This window comes from Palaemon carinicauda, chromosome 19, assembly GCF_036898095.1.
Source record: "Palaemon carinicauda isolate YSFRI2023 chromosome 19, ASM3689809v2, whole genome shotgun sequence".
Lineage (NCBI taxonomy): Eukaryota > Metazoa > Arthropoda > Malacostraca > Decapoda > Palaemonidae > Palaemon > Palaemon carinicauda.
Window position 1 is genome coordinate 28,657,736 of NC_090743.1, and position 20,000 is coordinate 28,677,735.

Below are 20,000 nucleotides of genomic sequence, written 5' to 3' on the forward strand. Positions count from 1 at the left end.
TTGTGAGAGAAAGCTATCAATATCAATACCTGCACAGGCTCGCGCTCACCCACACATATGGATTATGTGTGCGGGGGCGTGGGCGTAGTTATCCACTTCGAGTATCGTTTACAATTTAAATTACCTGAAATAAATCTGAGAAATTTCATAATTTTTCTAGGTTACACTTTTTATTTCATAAAATACTGACCACGTACATCCTCGAAATTCAAAATGTTGATGTTATACACGATACAGTCTTGATTTATACGTCACACCTTACTCGTGAACTTTCTATGAAATACCTCCTTGGTATGTTTTAGACGAGTTTATAGAATATATCACAACTAGGCTTATAGCTATAAAAATTTCTAAGTGCTTGTGAGACATGGTATTTTAGACACCATGAAGTATTTGAAGTGTGGAATAACCGAATCTTAATTGTGTAGGAATTCTGGAGAATATGATAGAATCAGCTGGGTTTATTTTCCTGTGATAATGTTTCCATCAAAGTTTTGATTTGTCTGTATGAAGTCGCAGATGTCAGAGATTTTCTGTGTAAATGTTTCAATGACTTATGTTGGATTTATTTCTAAGGCAGCCTTTTGTTTAGTTAAAGCTTTTTAGTCGTTATACACACATTATATATATATATATATATATATATATATATATATATATATATATATATATACTTATTTTATAGAACTTCTGCACTGATGATTAACCACCTATTTAAAAGTTTTACATTAGCCACTTTGTGTGTGCACACAATTACGCACGAACATATATACAAACGTTCGTGTATTTTATATATATATATATATATATATATATATATATATATATATATATATATATATGTATATATATATGTATATATATAGATATATATATATGCAAATATATTTGGGACTTTCAATTCTTCAGTCCTTTTTTTGATTCGATATGGATCATTTAATATATATATATATATATATATATATATATATATATATATATATATATATGTCTGTGTGTGTGGTGTGTGTGTCTAGAATATTTGATTTCGGGTTTTAATGTTATAAAACATTTTTTCTTCTTGAATTGAAACTTGTTATTTTTCGTTACTTGCTTTATACCAAATATGTTGAAGGTGAAGGAAGATTTTTAGGTATAACCAAGGATGGAAATCGGTAATATTTCACAAAACATTAGAAGGGGGTTGAGAATTAACTCATTTTGCTCCAAAATATCTTAGAATTTTTAAAGAATCAAGTAAGATTTAGTAAAATGAGATCAAATGTAATTACGATTATTTTCTTCATACGTGTTCGAACGTAATCTTTAATGAGAGAATTTTTATGTCTTCTCCCGGTATTGGGTCTTTCACATTGTAATCTCACACGGGAAAAGCACTTGAATTAAATGAATATATTTGTCTTTTGTTTTAGCATCAGATGAATTAGCTAATTGAAAACAAAGATTTTATTTATTTTCAATAAGGTAACATCAGAAATATTTCATATTTTGATAATGAAAAGGGGAAGCTGAGCTAGTAATAAACAGAATAAATATAGGGTCAGAGGTTTTTGGTGAACTCTGGTGGCAGTCCAACGTGGGAGAAGACCTTTGGGTATCTTGATCTGGAGATTAATATATCAAGGTAGTGGCAAGGTTTCTGCAAGGGTTTGATACTCGCCTGGGAACGTGTAAAGGAATTGTCATGAAACAAGGAAGGTGGTCTTGGGGGAGCTTAGATCATGCATACAGTATGTGTCAGTGAGGTGGGATGAGTCACAAGACTTATTCTTTTCTACAATTTTATGCTTATTCATAAACTATTTAATAGAGGTAAGTGATAATACCTCTTAGTTTTTTTTAATTTAATATATTTGTTAAATACTCGTTCATTACTTTATATTTTTGTGTGCTACCGTTTACATTATTTCACATTAACCTAATTTTGTGTTTATGTTGATGGAGCTTAGGCAGAATAAGTCCCCTAAAGAAGCACAAGCTATTCACGCTAGCTATTTTACTGTATTGAATTATCAGTATGAAATTATCGACAAATCGAGACCAGGTTATTATAATATTGAAAATACAATATTCAAGGTGAAACTCCCAATTATTTAATGCATGATCATAATGATAAAGGAATAGAATATCACAGAATGTATATTTATCTTCAGAATTAAAAAAAATAATTCAACATTTGAAAAGTACATTTCCGATTCCTAAATATTTTCGCCTTCAGTCTGTAATATTTAATAGTAAATAGTTATCAACGTAATCTTTATAGCATGAAAATAATGATCCTTTGAAAGTGGTAACAAGATCATTAGAAAGTTATACATTTTTGATAAACAGTTTATCAGTGTTTGTATTTATGTCTTCTTTTTCTGTGTTTTGAACGTATATCTAATTTCATACATTTTTTTTTATTATTATTTGTCTTCTCAATGAATAAATCGTCAACTTGTATACTACGTTTCTTTACGGGAAATTTAAGTATTTTGTAGGAGTGACAATATTAGGAAAGAGGATCACATAAAAATAATAATAATTTTTGATGAAATAAGTTGATATTAGGAAACCAAGTTACTGAGTACATCAAATATCAGCAAATCAGATAGAATGTTCGAGAACCAAAATAACTCAACATAACGAATAAACTTGATCTAAAATCCTGACTAAATCAATATTCAATGTTATGAGACTGGATGTTAGAAAAAACAACTGATAAATTCTGAAAATGAAAATTATGATTTGTTTCTAAACCGTTTTTACCTTAAAATATTCCATTTATATGATATCAATAAAAAAAACTATTTAAATTATTCAGGTATTTCAGCTTCCGATCCAATTAAACAATCACCAACAATAGTTTGATTCAAACTAATGATTGGTTTAAAACAAGTTTTTATCATATGTTTAATCTATTCATTTGTTGTTTTTAGCTTTATTTATGCAGAATTCAGAATCTCCAGAATATATTAATTGTGATAATTTTCTTCATTTTATTCTCATTAGTAAAGAATTAATATATAATTCAAACTGCCTCTTTATCAAATTTCATTAGTTGAGCAGCCTGTCCCTGATGTATCATATTCATGTAAGATTTATATGAAACCCCAAGCAGACTGGAATGGGATTTTGCATGATCTTGTGGGCTTGAATTGGTCACAATTGTATAGTAGTTTTCATCCTGTTGTCCCTTTGAATGAGAATCTAGTCAACATAATTGATAAGCGCATCCCTTCTCGTGTGATAAGGTACCCACTGAAGGACTAACCATGGTTGGAGATGCAGGAGGCCTATCATCTCTGGAAGGGTAACAGATCAGATTTGACCTGGAATAACTATACTCAGCTTAAAGCTTTTGCTCAGAGAGTTTATGGTTCAACTGAAAAGGAATACAATTTAACCATAAAAGGAACCCTTTGTGGTACAACCCAGGAGCATAAGTGGGGGACTACCTTTAAATCTGCATACTTTGGTGTGGATGCAACATTTCCTCCTTTACTTAAACCATATGGCTCAGTCACTGTCCAAAGGAAAAGGCAACCCTTTTCGCATATGCATTTGACAGTAAGCAGAGTACTGAGAAACTCGAACTTCCTCATTCCTGTTTTCCTGAGGCTAAATTAACTAATTTAGATTTTCGATCTCGTGAAATTAAAGCTCTCTTGATGGACCTTGATGCTTATGTAGGTCTAGACCCAAATAGTATTTTTCCTTTGTTTTTCATAAAGACTGCAGATTTCTTAGATCCAAAGATGTCTGTTATTTTGCGCAAGTTAGCAAGAGGAGGAGCTTTTAGCTCCTGTTGGAGAATTGGTAATATTATGTCTTGATAGGTTTCCTGAAGGTAATCTCCTGTTACCTAGTTTGCTATTCGGTTTTCATAAAGGTTTTGGAGCATTTGTTACCCTTCTTACAATCTCCAGTACTGCAGAGAATGATTGGCCTTGGTTTTATTGCTGCTTTTGATCGTGTTAATCATGATGCCCTTGTTTTCAAACTCAAACCGTTAGGAGTGGGTTGGAGGTTTTTGGCATCATTATTGAATTTTTAAGAAATAGATCGCAAAGAGTTGTTGTTGATGGGCACCATAGTGAGTATAGGAATGTGATATCGGGTGTTCCTCAGGGTACTGTTCTTGGTCCATTACTTTTCATACTATATACACATGACATGTGGTTTGCCCTAGAAAACAAGCTTGTTGCATATGCAGGTGATGCTACTCGCTTTGCATCAGTTCCATCTCCTGGCTGTAGATATGGGGTTGGTGAATCCCTTAATAGAGATCTAGCTAAAATTAGTGCATGGTGCAAATTATTGGTATAAAGTTGAATCCTAACAAAACTCAAAGTATGATTGTAATCAGGTCAAGGACAGTGGCTCCTCAACATCCGAATCTCAGCATTGATAATGTTTCTTTAACTTTGTATGACTTTTAAAATTTTAAGTGTGATTCTCGACAGAAAATTTACTTTTGAGAAACACATTAGGTCTATGTCTTCTTAAATTGCACAAATAATTGGTTTATTGAGGAAGTCTTTTAAGATTTTTGGTGATCAATCTATTCTGAAGAAGTGTTTTACTTCTTTCATTCTACTTTGTTTCAAGAATTATTCTCCTGTCTGGGCTTCAGCTTCTGATTCTTATCTTAATTTGTTGGACAGGAACTTACGGTCTATTAAATTTCTTATTCCTGATCTAGATATTAATCTCTGGCAGAGTCGTTCAATTCGGTCATTATGCATGTTGCATAAGATTTTTCATAATTCTGACCATCCTTTACATTCAGATCTTCCCGGACAGTTCCACCCAGTTCCTTATACTTGGCATACATTTAATTCTAATAGTCAGGCCTTCTCCATCATGAGGCTCAATACAACACAGTACTTTAGAAGTTTTATTCCAGCTGTGACCAAGTTGTGGAATGATCATCCTAATCGGCAGTTGAATCAGTAGAACTTCAAAAGTTCAACTTTGCAGCAAATCTTTTTATGTTGAACAGGCCGACATAAGTCCTTTTATAGTTTATATATAAAGTATCTTTTTTAAATGTTGTTAATGTTTTTTTAGAATGTTTTATTTTAATTGTTCATCACTTCTTTTATCGTTCACTTTTTTCATTATTTCCTTTCCTCACTGGGCTATTTTTCCTTGTTGGAGCCCTCTGGGCTTATAGCATCTTGCTTTTTTAACTAGGGTTGTTGCTTAGGTATTAATAATAATAATAATAATGAATATAATATAAGTAGCTGGACTGAAAAGGAAATCAATATGCAATATAACTCTGGTATATTTAAGTACTATTAGTTAACGAAAGTACTCGAGGCCCTTTGCGTCAATAGGCGTAGGAGGAGATGATGAATCAATTGCCGATGAAGCATAAAGTTGAGATATTTATAGTATGAGAGAGCTTCACCTAATTAAGTATAGGCATCTTTTGAATTATTAAAGGTACCATGCGCGTGTGGTTGTGTATATATATGTATGTATGTATATATATATATATGTGTGTGTGTGTATGTGTGTATAAAACATGGATACAAGGGCAAACTAATGTAGAGGGCATCCTAACATCACGTAAGAAAAAGAAATGGACGTGGGCAGAATATATAATGAGATTGACAGATAATAGATGGATATTCAGATAACAGAATGGGTCAATACAGTAGCGATTGTAAAAGAAGAAGGGTAAGGAAGAGAAGACGATGAATTGACGAACTAATAAATTTTGTGAGTGTGGAAGAGCATAGAAAGGCATAAACAGACGCAAGTGGAAGGATCTGTCGAAGACCTTTGTTTTCCAGTGAACTAGGACTAGTAACAGCTGATTATATATATATATATATATATATATATATATATATATATATATATATATATATATATATATATATATATATATGATAATTTTGCACGCATTTATACGTGTTTTCATATTTCAAATAAGCCATATATATTAATACATTAAAGTCTGGATTCTCTTAACGACCTCGGTATCAGAGCCCCAGGGGAAATCACTCAAAGACTATAATATATGACCTACTGGGTTGCGAACCCTGGTACAGGATACTTGTATGACATTGACCTTGCCACTTAACCATGGCATATAAGTATCCTGAGCCAGGGTTCGAAAGCCGGCTTGTCAGATACTAATGTCTTTGAGTGATTCCGCCTGGGGCTCTGATTCCGAGGTCGTTAAGAGAATCTAGACTTTAATGTTTTAATGTATATTGCTTAATTGAGATATATATATATATATATATATATATATATATATATATATATATATATATATATATATGTATATATATATGTATGTATGTATATATATGCATTCTCTCTCTCTCTCTCTCTCTCTCTCTCTCTCTCTCTCTCTCTCTCTCGTAATTCCTTCATGTTGGCTGCCACAAGGAGGTTACAGCTCCCGCGCCACATTTCTTGGCCATAGTAGATTCTGGAGCTCATTTATAGCTGTGTGAACCGCTGGATGGCAACCAAGGACTGATCCATGGGCTTTTGCATGAATTAGATTCTGACCACTCGGTTACGTGCCAGCTTTGATGATTGCACCTTCCAAAGGTTAATGATCGGTTTGCCACATCCCTGCGAATATATATTTTTGTATGAGACAGATTTATTTATTTAAGACAGGGAGGAAAAATAAAAGGGGAATATTGATTGCTGATTATTATATTGACATTTCTGTTTGTATTCTGGACGTGCATAATGATATTAGGTGAAGTCTTTTACAGATTATCATGTAATGAATTTGGCAAAACGTTGACAAGTTTTTTATGACGCCATATATATGCATCATTTGATGGTAGATTAAAGATACGCTACTTTTTGTTTTAAAGTGAGGTAAAGTAACATTGAAATATACCGTGAAATATTTGCCTATTCATGTTGTTATTGAGAGAGAGAGAGAGAGAGAGAGAGAGAGAGAGAGAGAGAGAGACTTTTAGAGGGGTTCTATGAAGGCAATATCATTGTTTTCATTCTCTCTCTCTCTCTCTCTCTCTCTCTCTCTCTCTCTCTCTCTCATATGAGGTTGCCTAACCCTCTTTCGTAATGGTTTTCTTCATTTTTCACTTCTCATCAGGATATTTTGCAGATCAAGGATAGCTAAATTTTACTTACTATTGTTGTGATATGAAAGATGCATAATCATAACTTGAGATAATCTTCCAAACCCGAAACTTCATTCTTGAATGATAAGTATTCAAATCCAGATTTCCATGTATGTTCACTGATCTTTTGTATGCATATATGTATTGCCCGGTTACCTGGTGGTGATGATATTCAAATTTAATAGGTGACTGCGTTTTAATCTAATCAGGAAACTACATGTTACCATTTTCGTTCTTGATATTATGTCAAAACTTAGATAATTGCTTCTGAATATGACATCAAAACTTAGACAGTATTTCTTTCAAACAAGTTATATATTGCGCTGTCCAGTCTCCGTAATGAACAACAGGAGTTTTAATGTTCATTGTAAGTTGAGCTACTCACTTTATGATATTTTTCTTTTTTAAAAGAACCCCTTTTAAGACTCCACATTCGATTGCAGAATATACTATTTTCATTAATCCCGAAGTTTGTTTTTATAGATTAAAGGAATTAGAAGTTGATTTTCTCTCTTATAGTTGCTTTTATGAATGTTTTTTTTTTTAAATTATTGTCTATCAAATTTTTCATTTTTTCTTATAGAAACTTAACGCCAAGCACTCTAATGCCATTACTACTACTACTGCTGTTGATAATAATGATAAAAACAGCAATAATAATGACAAATGATAATATTGTCTGTGTTTATGGTGATGGTGATTCATTATCAGTGATAAAAAACATCATGAGTTCGATTGGAATGATTTTAAGCTAAGGAATTTTATTATTATTCTTACTGGCCAACGACAACCCTAATTTGAAAAGCAAGATGCTATAAGCCCAAGTACTCCAACAAGGAAAAAGAGCCCAGTAAGGAAAGAAAACAATGAAATAAATAAACGATATAAGAAGTAATGAAAAATTAGAATAAAATATTTTAAAAAACATTAACAGCATTAAAACAGATAATTCATATATAACTATAAAAAGACTTACGTCAGCCTGTTCAACATAAAAACATTTGCTTTAACTTTGAACTTTTGAAGTTCTACTGATTCAACTACCCGATTAGGAAGATCATTCCACACCCTGGTCACAGCTGGAGTAAAACTTCTAGAATACTGTGTAGTATTGAGCCTCATGGTGGAGAAGGCCTAGTATTATATATGTACAATTTGATGCATGAAATGTATAACTTCGATTATCGTAATATAGTTTCCTATTGAAGTGAACGATGGAGTATTTCTATGTATATAGACAATTAAATTATTCTTCTGGAGGAAAATTTGGGGGATAATTTTCATGTATTCATGTGGTTGGTTACTATTTTTGGGAGTTTTTTGGCGATAAATTAATCAGTTAATGATATTAATTATAGTCTATACATCATTACTATAAGTCACGATTTGTACTGTATTGATATGCCTAATTGCAAGCTTCTTAATATATATATATATATATATATATAATATATATATATAAATATATATATATATATATATATATATATATATATATATATATATATATATATATATATTATGTGTGTGTGTGTTTATGTACGTATGTATGTATGTTTGTGTATGTGAGAGAGAGAGAGAGAGAGAGAGAGAGAGAGAGAGAGAGAGAGAGACAGACAGACAGACAGACAGACAGACAGACAGACAGACTACATGTATATATATGTGTATAAGCAAAATTTTAAATAACTTTATTATAAGCTCTTGAAATATTATAATCATCATTAATAGCTTGTATGTTTATTTTTTTTATATAAGGTAGTCCCTTTCACTCGATATTGAGCAAATTTTGTAGTTTCTAAAGATTGATTTTAATATTAAGTTCTTCTTAACCACTGATCATTAAACTGTCAGCAGAAAACCTGAATAGTTTATGTGGATATAAAGATTTCAATGAAAATAATAATTTATTAATTATAGAAGAACCAAAAAGAAATGCTTATCTGTTCCGCCAAAAACATCTGCTTTCCAAAAGACTGAATACCTTAGAACAAAGAACGAATTAGCTTGGGGCTCTGAATGGCTTTTGCGAATATTTATTATTATTATTATTATTATTATTATTATTATTATTATTATTATTATTATTATTACTTACTAAACTACAACCCTAGTAGGAAAAGCAGGATGCTATAAGCCGAGGGGCTCCAACAGGGAAAATAGTCCAGTGATAAAAGGAAAAAGAAAACGAGAAAATATAATAAACTATAAAAACTGTAATAAATCAAGTGGAAGAAAAATGAGATAGAATAGTGTGCCTGAGTGTACCCTCAAGCAAGAAAACTCTAACCCAAGACAGTGGAAGACCGTGGTACAGATCTAAGATATTCAATATAATTTACTCATTCATGCAAGGACTTTTATTAAATCCAGTTACTACATTGGCTGAACATTGAGTTTGGCAATTTTAAGAGAACCGTGATGACGGACTTGACTTCCCAAAGCACAATTTAGGTTCTGGAAGTTCTGTAAGTCGAGATGAAATGCCCCAACGGTTTTCCAACCATTAGAATACTCAAACGGTTCAAGGTTTTTTACTTTCTTCTCTTTCCTCTTTGGTCTATACTAACTTTGACAATTTACAAAATAAAGTTTCTGAAAAGAATTACGTTTTGAAACATTGCCAAGTTCCTTCATTATCCCCAACCCCCTCCACCCAAAAAACGATGATCCATGACACAGCAACTCCTACTTAATTATTTTTTCAGTTTGTTTTTATGCTTCGGTTTTTTTTTTCTTTTATTTCAGAATCTCTATGCGTACTTAAAATTAACTAATGAACAGGCGACCGGGAAATATTAAATTTGGTTCAATAGTTTAGTCAGGAAGATTTTGTGTCGGAAAATTTGTTTTGGTTAACTATTTTCAGGAGAAGAAAGAAGAGATATACTGTCGAATATCTTCAGAATAAAAAAATTATATGTTAGAATGGGGTTATGGAGTTACCAGTCTTGCTCTTATCAATTCTAGAATAGGAGTGTTTATTATTATTATTATTGTTATTGTTGTTGTTGTTGTTGTTGTTGTTGTTGTTGCTGTTGTTGTTGATGTTTGAGTGAATGTAGTAATGGGAGATAGAACACTAATTATGATAGTAAACTAATATTTTATGGGCTAAAAATTTAACAAAGGTTAATGACCCATATCAAATTTCGAGTGCAGACAATAGAGATTCTGTTACGTTTATATCTAATTAATAATTTCATTGGAATATATTGGTGGTTCTTCGAGTCATATATAGGTATGTTATCTTCTATATAACCAATTTTAAGATGAGTGACCTTTTAGAACTGCGAGTAATGCAAACCACAGCTCTCTCTCTCTCTTTCTCTCTCTCTCTCTCTCTCTCTCTCTCTCTCTCTCTCTCTCTCTCTCTCTCTCAACGATTTCAATTGAATTGAGTGATATTCTTTCCCTTGTTTATTTATATTTCCCATGAGCATATTTTCTTTACTTATATTTCTTTAGATTTGTTATCTATAAGATTCCAGTTTTCTTCAGTGATATTACGTGGCATTTTTTCCAGTTTAATTTCCTCCGTATTTTCACTCACTCATATCCTAAAAAGATCAGATTCATAAATGCATAAAGGCCATGTTTATTCTATGACTTGTTTTCCTTCAGTCTCACAATGATTTTTTATCAAATTGAACAAAAGGTTCCAACTTCGATTCTCACTAATTAGAAAAATAGAAACATTATATCATCTCTTGGCTGGACAATTGCCATTAACTACATATTCCTAAGCGATGGAAGATAAAAAGTCAGTACCAAAGGTTTCCTTTTAATGCCCGATAATTAGAACCTAAGTAAATACGTTTATTATGGAAAAGCAATAAACATGATTTTATTTCTCAAGTTTAGGGCTGTCGATAACGTCCCTGACTGAGGTTCGAGTCCTGCTCAAACTCGTTAGTTTCTTTGGTCGCTTCAACCTCACCATCCTTGCTGGCAAAGGATTTGGGTTTGGGGGGAGCCTATAGGTCTATCTGCTGAGTCATCAGCAGCCATTGCCTGGCCCTCCTTGGTCCTAGCTTGGGTGGAGAGGGGGCTTGGACGCTGATCATATGTATATATGGTCAGTCTCTAGGTCATTGTCCTGCTTGATAGGGCAGTGTCACTGTTCCATGCCTCTGCTATTCATGAGCGACCTTTAAACATTTTAACCTTTATATTTTTATAAGTATATTGACCTAATGATAAGAGCCTTATATCCCGATAAAATTTCGTCTTAATTCTTGTGATGAAGGTATTCTCTTGAAGGTAAATAAATGACATTGCTGATTATAATCGAAAAGAGGGATTCTCTTTCTTTTGATGAACCTGATTGTGATATTGCTTTTCTTTTGATGTTTTCGACTTTGATGTATATTCAACCACGTTTGTGAATGGAATGTTTACTCACATCTATTATGCAATAGATACTAACCGGTGGTTTATTTATTTTTAATTGTTATTTAAATTTTTTTTTTTTTAATTTTACACATTCCAACTTTATACTGTATATTTACGGATTTCTCTCATAAATCTAATTTTTGCTTACATTTGTGTGTGTATGTATGTATGTGTATATGTGTATGTATGTGTATATATATATGTGTGTGTATGTATATATATATATATATATATATGTGTGTGTGTGTGTGTGTGTGTGTGCTGGGTGAAGGAGTTATTAATTTTTAGCCTTGGCAAAATTTGTAGGTACAGGTTAAATTAACAATAGCGAATAACTTATATTAAACATGGTATAATACAGTTTCATCAATAACTAAATTTCACTGAGTCGCAAACGCAGCTCCGAGGTGTTATTGAAAAGTCGAATACTCAGGATAGGTAACCCAGTACAAAGAAGGAGAATATTTAAATGGAGGAATACGCCTCAGGCAAATTATGCTATTTAAATTGTATAAGCTAAATTTACTGTATTTTTAATAGATATAGTAAAAAAGTAAATGAGAATGTAATTTGATCCTACAGATAGGTTCGTCGTTTCATATTGTGGGTGGAAATATGATGAAATATGAAGAAAGTTTCTGTCGCCATGGTAGCTTTATTAGTTTTGTTTCCTATGTTCGTGATACTGGATATAACAAACAAGGAATTGAGATCTTGGCTATGAAAGAATTATCTTTCAAGCCTGTTTTTTTCCATATTTTTTTAAAACAAATAATGAGAATATTTTGATTATCTGTTTAATTTCTTAATTTTCTCGTCAAAATGTTCAGAGGTAAATATGTAGCATAGGCCCATTCATGTTCAAATTAGAAACTTTCCTCATAAAGTACGTGCTGTTGACTATATTGAAATAAAAAAAAAATCTTACAAATGCAAGAAAAGGAGACGGTGGAATGAAGAACTAAGATCATTTCTTGGTATAGAGTGTAATAGAATGACCATAAACAGACGGGACCGGAAGGACAATTCTGAGGCCTTTGTTCTACAGTGGAATAGTTATAATAATAATGATAATACGGCTGATGATGACGATGGTGACACTGACTGCTAAGACTAGGTTGAATTGAATATATGAATCCTCAAACGTTCATTCACTTGTTTATAAGTAAGATTAGCTTAAATTTGAATTTTTTCCATTATAAGATTTTGGAACCAAACAATTTTATTTTGTCCTACTTTTTAGTCACTTTCTATCTACCAAGGCACATCCCCCAATTTTTGGGGGTAACCGACATAAAAAAAAAGAAGTGGAGCTGGGGGGAGAGTGACTTAGTCACATACAATAGATTATTGATATCCATATTAAAAACTACCGGCATAGATGCATATCTTAGCACTATCCACTTCTTTCGTCTTAGAAATATCCTTTATGATACCCAATAGATATAAAATCTCATATTTTATTACAGCTATGATTATGAATATATATATTCTCAATTGATCTTGAGATTGAAGTTTAAAATGCATGACCTAATTGTCTAAAATTTAGGCTAGGCCAATTGCCTTCCGTGAACTCAACTATCTTTTGCCCTTTTATTGTCTAATTCAAGAATTAATTGTTTTTAATTGCCCAATGGTAATCGATCAATGTTTACATCTTTCAAGCAACAACCCAACCTTTGTTGATCATAATCTATCCTGAGATGTAATGTGGCACACATTGAGCCGATCCCAGAATTTCTTCACTTTTATATCATGGCCCAATTTTTTTCTCTTATTTTTGTCAGTCCCAGTATCAGAGATACTGCCACCACCACCGCTACACTTATTATCGTCATTGTCGTCAGTTTCTTATTTCATTAATAAAACCTATTTATTTTATAACAGAATTTGACTATTGTTCCATGACAATTATATCAATAATATTGTTAAACATGTAAATTCTGCAGAATGACTCGAACAGTTGTATGTACAACGGGCAGCTGAAATTTAGTAGCAGTAAGATTTAATAAGACCCCCTTGGTATTGATTTTGTTTTAATTAGTCCAGTAGATTTTAAACATTTCAGATCCCCCTCTGTAATTGTTCTTTCATCGATTATGGACTCGCCCTTGAATTGGAGTACCAAAGAACATTGTTTTCATCATATTCTATATTGTAGAAATCTACTAATTTGTTATTGACATCAGACTTAATGAGGGTATAGTTAGTTAAGGATCTTCGATTTAAAATCTATAGACAAAATTTTGCATAAGAATTTTACATTTATAAACAAATTCTCGAAGGGCAACGCCAATATTGAAATTACCTGCAATGGCGAATTCCATCTCCTAACGCTACAAGTTACATAAATTTCGTTTGACAGATTAAAGTATTCAGTTACATTGCTATGATTACTGTATGGGCATTTTTATCAACTTGAATCAGTGACGGTACAGTTTTATGAAAGACATTTTCTATAAGTTTAAGTTTAAGGTGACACATGTCTTACAAATTAAAAACACTAAACAAAATTTGCTTGTAAGGCATTTATCTTTCAGAAGAAAGTTTGAAAGGACATTTGGAAAGATGTATTGCTCAGATTTCAATAACCATAATTTTTTTTTTTTTTTTTTTTAACAGTTTATTGACAAAGTATCCAAAGTTTGAATCTTGTTACAAAAAATTAATGGTTTTTCCATGGAAGGTAATTCATATGAAATTAATTATTTGAGAATTGGTATCATTGTCCTATTCTATGATTATTTCGCTTACTGGCTATAAACATTCTACCGTGTGTTCCTATTACCTGGAAGTTAGGGTCCACTACAATTAAAATTGCCCTGATGTCACATTCAATTTGAAAGACTTATTTTGCGGCTGGATGTGACACTTGTGCATAACCATGTTAGGTTCGAAAGAACACGTAAAGTACCGTTGATGATTTTTTGGTCAATCTTAAGCTTTTGGATTAGAAAGTCTCACATCAGCTTTAAGACTTCGAGATATGATTTAATTTAGCCTTGAAAGAACGAGTTTAAGCAAAATCTCGCATTTATTGTTATTTGGGGTATGAATCTTCTCTTTTCATTCAGTATAAGAACTACATATTTCAGAGATTTTAAATTTTTTATTTTAACTTTAACGGAGTTTTGTAAACCTGGTATCATAAGGTTATCGTTTATAATTTCAATTCAGGTTATCTCTTGTTTTTGCCATATAGAATATAACTTCTTTTACATTGCACAGTAATATGCTCTCGGAAAATGAATGTTGATAACTGCCAGCATTTATACTGAAAGTTGAATTTGATCAATATTTCTTTAAGTTAATTAGCCTATTGATTGATTATAAATAAAAACAATTTACTGTTAGTCATCTGATATCAACAAAAGACTTTCCACATTCTCATATTAATATTATTTAAGACCTCTGAATCTAAATGCTTGTAAGTATTGTTAGAATATAGTACAATTTAGATAAAAATAAAACTTGAAGAAACTGGTTTCATAGAAATAAAAGTGTATTAAAAACAATGACACCTCCTATAGTGAATCATGAAACATTAAGTTTTCATATTCAATAAATACCAGCGTCTTTGAGTTGTACTGAAATACATTAGATTTTTTTTAATGATTTTAGAAGTTGAAATTTATAGGAATAATAGTGATAAAGGATAAATAGAGGTAAGATTTAAAATACACTACTTGGTACTATCTAAGTACATGTACTCATGTATGCCAACTGACTTTTATGCAAGCTTCTTGGCAATTGTTTTTATTCAAGCCAACATCATTGGATTGGAAATTGAAAGCGAGTTCCTCAACTTCGTTAAAGGAATCGTCAGTCTATTTCCAATATTCTTTAAGAAAATAGAGAGCTTTATTGTTACATGCCTTTGTAACGCCGTTACAATAGATTGCAATTTCCTTTCAAATCTGAAATCTTTTTCACTTCCATTGATCTTTGAACATTGAAATATCTTTGCATGGGACTGGATTTTTCTCAAGCGCACGAGAATTTATGTAGCACACTATAGGCTTTCATAGTGCGTGAAATTGTTGGTTTTGTGAATGTAGTTGTTAAACTTTAACATTTCATAACCAAGGGCTTATTTATTATAAAATGTTACGATTTATTAAGATGAACTATGTATCCAGTAACTCTCTCTCTCTCTCTCTCTCTCTCTCTCTCTCTCTCTCTCTCTCTCTCTCTCTCTCTCTCTCTCTCTCACTACATTCATCATAATTTGGGCACACTTCTTTACCAACAGATCATGTTATTACCATTCACGAGGCTTTACACAATTTAAAGGATTAAAGTATATCCCTCGCGATAGAAGTTTCAACCTTTTTATTACATTATTACAATTATGATTGCATGATATCATCAAAGATGATTATAAAGATATAATAGAGATTCCAAATTTTAGAAGTTTTGCATCTGAAAAATAACATTTCAATGTTTTAGCTGGTTTTTTGATGGTGGAATCACTCGCATGCACCACGTAATAAGAACATTATGACGGAAATTCCGATACTTGGCTCAGTTGCAAAAAGCAGATTTGGCATGCTCTTGTGTCTCTCTAATTATGAAACTTCATTCGTTTTCAGTTTTAGTATCTGGTCAAAATACGTCAAAGGTTTTCGCGTTCTGTATAGAAATCATGTTTTTATAGTTTCTAATTTTGAGTTTCTACCGCTAGAGAGTTATGTAGTCCTTTTACTGGCCAAACAGCACTAGTTTGGATCCTTCTCTCTGGTTACGGTTCACTTTCCCTTTACCTACACATACACCAAATAGTCTAGCATATTCTTTACAGATTCTCCTCTGTCCTCGTACACCTGGCAACACTGAGATTACCAAACAATTCTTCTTCACCCAAGGGGTTATTTACTGCACTGTAATTGTTCAGTGGCTACTTTCCTTTTGGTAAGGGTAGAATAGATTCTTTAGCTATGCCAAGCAGCTCTTCTAGGAGAAGGACACTCCGAAGTCAAACCATTGTTCTCTAGTCTTGGGTAGTGCCATAGTCTCTATACTATGGTCTTCAACTGTCTTCGGTTAGAGTTCTTTTGCTTGAGTGTACACTTGGGCAGACTATTCTATCTAATTTCTCTTCCTCTTGTTTTGCTAAAGTTTTTATTGTTTGTATAGGAAATACTGTTCTCAAAATATTTTATTTTTCTGTTTCCTTTCCTCAGTGGGCTATCTTCCCTATTGGGCCCCTGGGCTTATAGCATCCTGCTTTTCCAACTAGGGTTGTAGCTTAGCAAGTAATAATAATAATAATAATAATAATAATAATCAGGAGATTTGCAATGCCTCAAGGTTTGAGTTCCATCAGAATTGGGTCTTAGTAAGTGATACATTCAAATATATGCAGTTTCACTCTTATGCATATGCCGATAGCACTTTGTGTGTCCAAAGTCATCATCAAGCGGAATTCTCATTGGCCAGATTTTATTGCCTTGTAGAAGTTTTCAACTCTCTTCAAACAGTATGATTAGTTTCTGAATACTTGCATCCTTTTCTGTTGGAAACCTGGAAGGTTTTGTCCCCGTATCAGTATGTATATTGGCCAATAAAGGAAATTTGTACCCTACACGTATGTATTGAAATATTCAACAGTACTTCAACAATACGCATCAGGTTCGTGGATCCTTCCTATCAAGAATATTAATTGGAATCTGCCGCCATGGTGTTTCGGAAAATGATGAAGCTGTCGAGAGAATGGGTTGCTAAAATTGGATTCTAAACTTTTAATCGCATTTTATTGTATACAAATTTCATGAAAGGATGTTTGAACAAATCTGGACTCCTTAAAATATCGTTTAATGGGCTCACATTTTGTATATGGTTCGTATAACAGTTAAATATGGAAAACTATCATGTTCGAGTAACTTGCATAACTAAAATTAAAGAAGAGCATTAGATTGCATTTGCAGGAAGAAATACACATTGATGTAAGACACTGCATATTCTTCAACAGCATTATGTATCATCAGTTCACATTTCATACACGTTATTGCTCGATTACAGCTCACGAGTCATTCTGTTGAGTCTATTTCATATTGATATTTATTTGTAGTCCCAACGATTATACTGAGAGGAAATTCTTCCTATAAATGTATTTAGAGGTAACCATCTCCTGTTAAAAGCTGATTTTGTCATAGAATGTTTTTTTTTTTTCGTCGCATTGCCCCTTTTTCAAATTCCCCTTTCCATAACCCTCCTCCTCCTCCTCCATTTCCTTTGTCTCTTGCACTTGGATTTATGCCGGATAACTGACCTTTTTGTCACTTGATTTTCCGGCTTATGGAATTTGCTTTTTGAATATCGTTGTGGTAGAGGTTTATTTGAACATATCTTATACTTTTTTTACGTAATTGATACTCCTTATTTTCAATATTTACCCCACCTGAATTGTGTGTGTGTGTGATTTCGTATAGCGGACGAATAGTAAAACTTTTTTTTCCTAAACATATGGCAAACTGAAGTTATTTTGAACAAATATTCTCCCAAAGAGATCGATAATCATGTTACTTTTATACTTGTCCATCACTCATGCTTCTTCTTTCCTTGTTTTGTACGAAATCATATGTTGAATCCGTCCTGGGTCCGTTTCGCAAGTTAGCTCATCAGAATTCATAAGATCTTAATTTCTTTCATTATCTCCGAGCCAATTTTACAAATCTGGTTTGATGATCTCTCTCTCTCTCTCTCTCTCTCTCTCTCTCTCTCTCTCTCTCTCTCTCTCTCTCTTTCATGATTTTATTCAGTAATGTCAATTTTACCCAACCTTTACTTTTTTGTCAAATGTACATATTCCCAAAAATATTGCGTTTCCATACTTTTACATTTATTGTTAGCAATTAATATTTGTAGTAAAGTAATATTTATATTTTATCGTGGAGCACTTTGTTAAGAAGATTAGCCAATACATGGCTTACATAAAAAATAAAACTAAAGTGAATATTTATTTTCCATAAATGCTTATAATGTTACTCTCCTGGAATTTTTGTGTGATTCGGAAAGCATTACATGTTTGCGGCATTATTATATTCTAAATATATCCTTCACAGAGGGATTTTATTAAAAGCATAATACGTGATAAAAAGTGTTTTTTTTTTTATATTTTCACATGAATATTTTCTCATTGCTTAGTAATTTAAATGTATTGTTCTTGGTAATTATTTGTTTCAGTTTTTATATTTTCTCTTCAGTTTATAGGTACTCAACTATGTATGGCAATCTTACTGTGTTTCATTAACAATATGAGTAATCCCTAGCTCTTGAAAACCAAATCTTTTACAGAATCTAATGCTCTCATAACGAGATTATTGTGACGACCATCCTCGCAATAACATCGCCATATACGTACAAGAAAAAGATTTTAGTAATAGGATAAAGAGTAGAGTGATCGCATCTTTGATAGTAAATGTTTTTCCCAGAATAAAGGAATAAGTTTTTGCCAGAATAAAGGCACTGTGTTGTAAACATTACTCTCTCTCTCTCTCTCTCTCTCTCTCTCTCTCTCTCTCTCTCTCTCTCTCTCTCTCTCTCTCTCTCTCTCATTAGATGAAGATATCGGAAAGTTATAAGATTCCAACGTTGCACATCTAGTCAACGGAACAAGCGTTTGTGTGAAAGTATATGTAATGGATATCTTTGATCTTTGTTTTTATGCACATACACACAATTTATATATATATATATATATATATATATATATATATATATATATATATATATATATATATATGTATATATATACATATGTATATATATATAATATATATATATATATATATATATATATATATATATATATGGTTTAACCTTTCATGCAGGTTATATAAGGGATTGGTTACAACAAAAGGGACAATTTAGATCTTTGATAGAGTAATGCTGCTGTATTGATTAATTAATGTATCTTAGACGAGGGAGAGGTTTTAAAAGGATGGGTAAAAATAACTTCTCTTTCATAGAGGTGAAGATAGTACTTTTTATTTTTTATTTTTTTTTTTTTTTGCTATATTATTACTCAATGTTCTTAAATTACATGTTACTCTCATAGAATGTGTTCAAACATTTCTTCATACGTTTCAAGTTAGATTTCCTTAAACATCGCTGTAACATTTTAAATCTTTTGCATATACCTTGCTACCTCCATTTCTTCAACTAGTGTGTGAATATCATCTTTCTTCTTACCACCATCTTTCTATCAGAACTACCAATTCCTAGTTTCCATATACACTCACCTTCTTATCCTTACTCTTGTTTACATTTATTTTCCGACTCCTTTTTTATAAATGTTTTTTTTCAAACTTATGTAGCTGGGTTACGTATTTGTTCTTTAATATTTACAATCAGCATCATGACAAGCAAATGGCTGTTATTCCACATATAATTAATGAGTAATTTTCCTTTGAAAAAACATTGAAGTTCATCACTCCATCTAGAAATACTACATTGAATCATCTTGAAGAACTTACACAGCATTGTCTT

The 20,000-nt window shown here is 32.0% G+C and overlaps 1 pseudogene; it reads left to right on the forward strand.

The window, feature by feature from the left end:
• The window catches only part of LOC137658544 (uncharacterized), a 464,917-nt pseudogene that overhangs the window by 1,460 nt on the left and 443,457 nt on the right, over positions 1-20,000 (forward strand).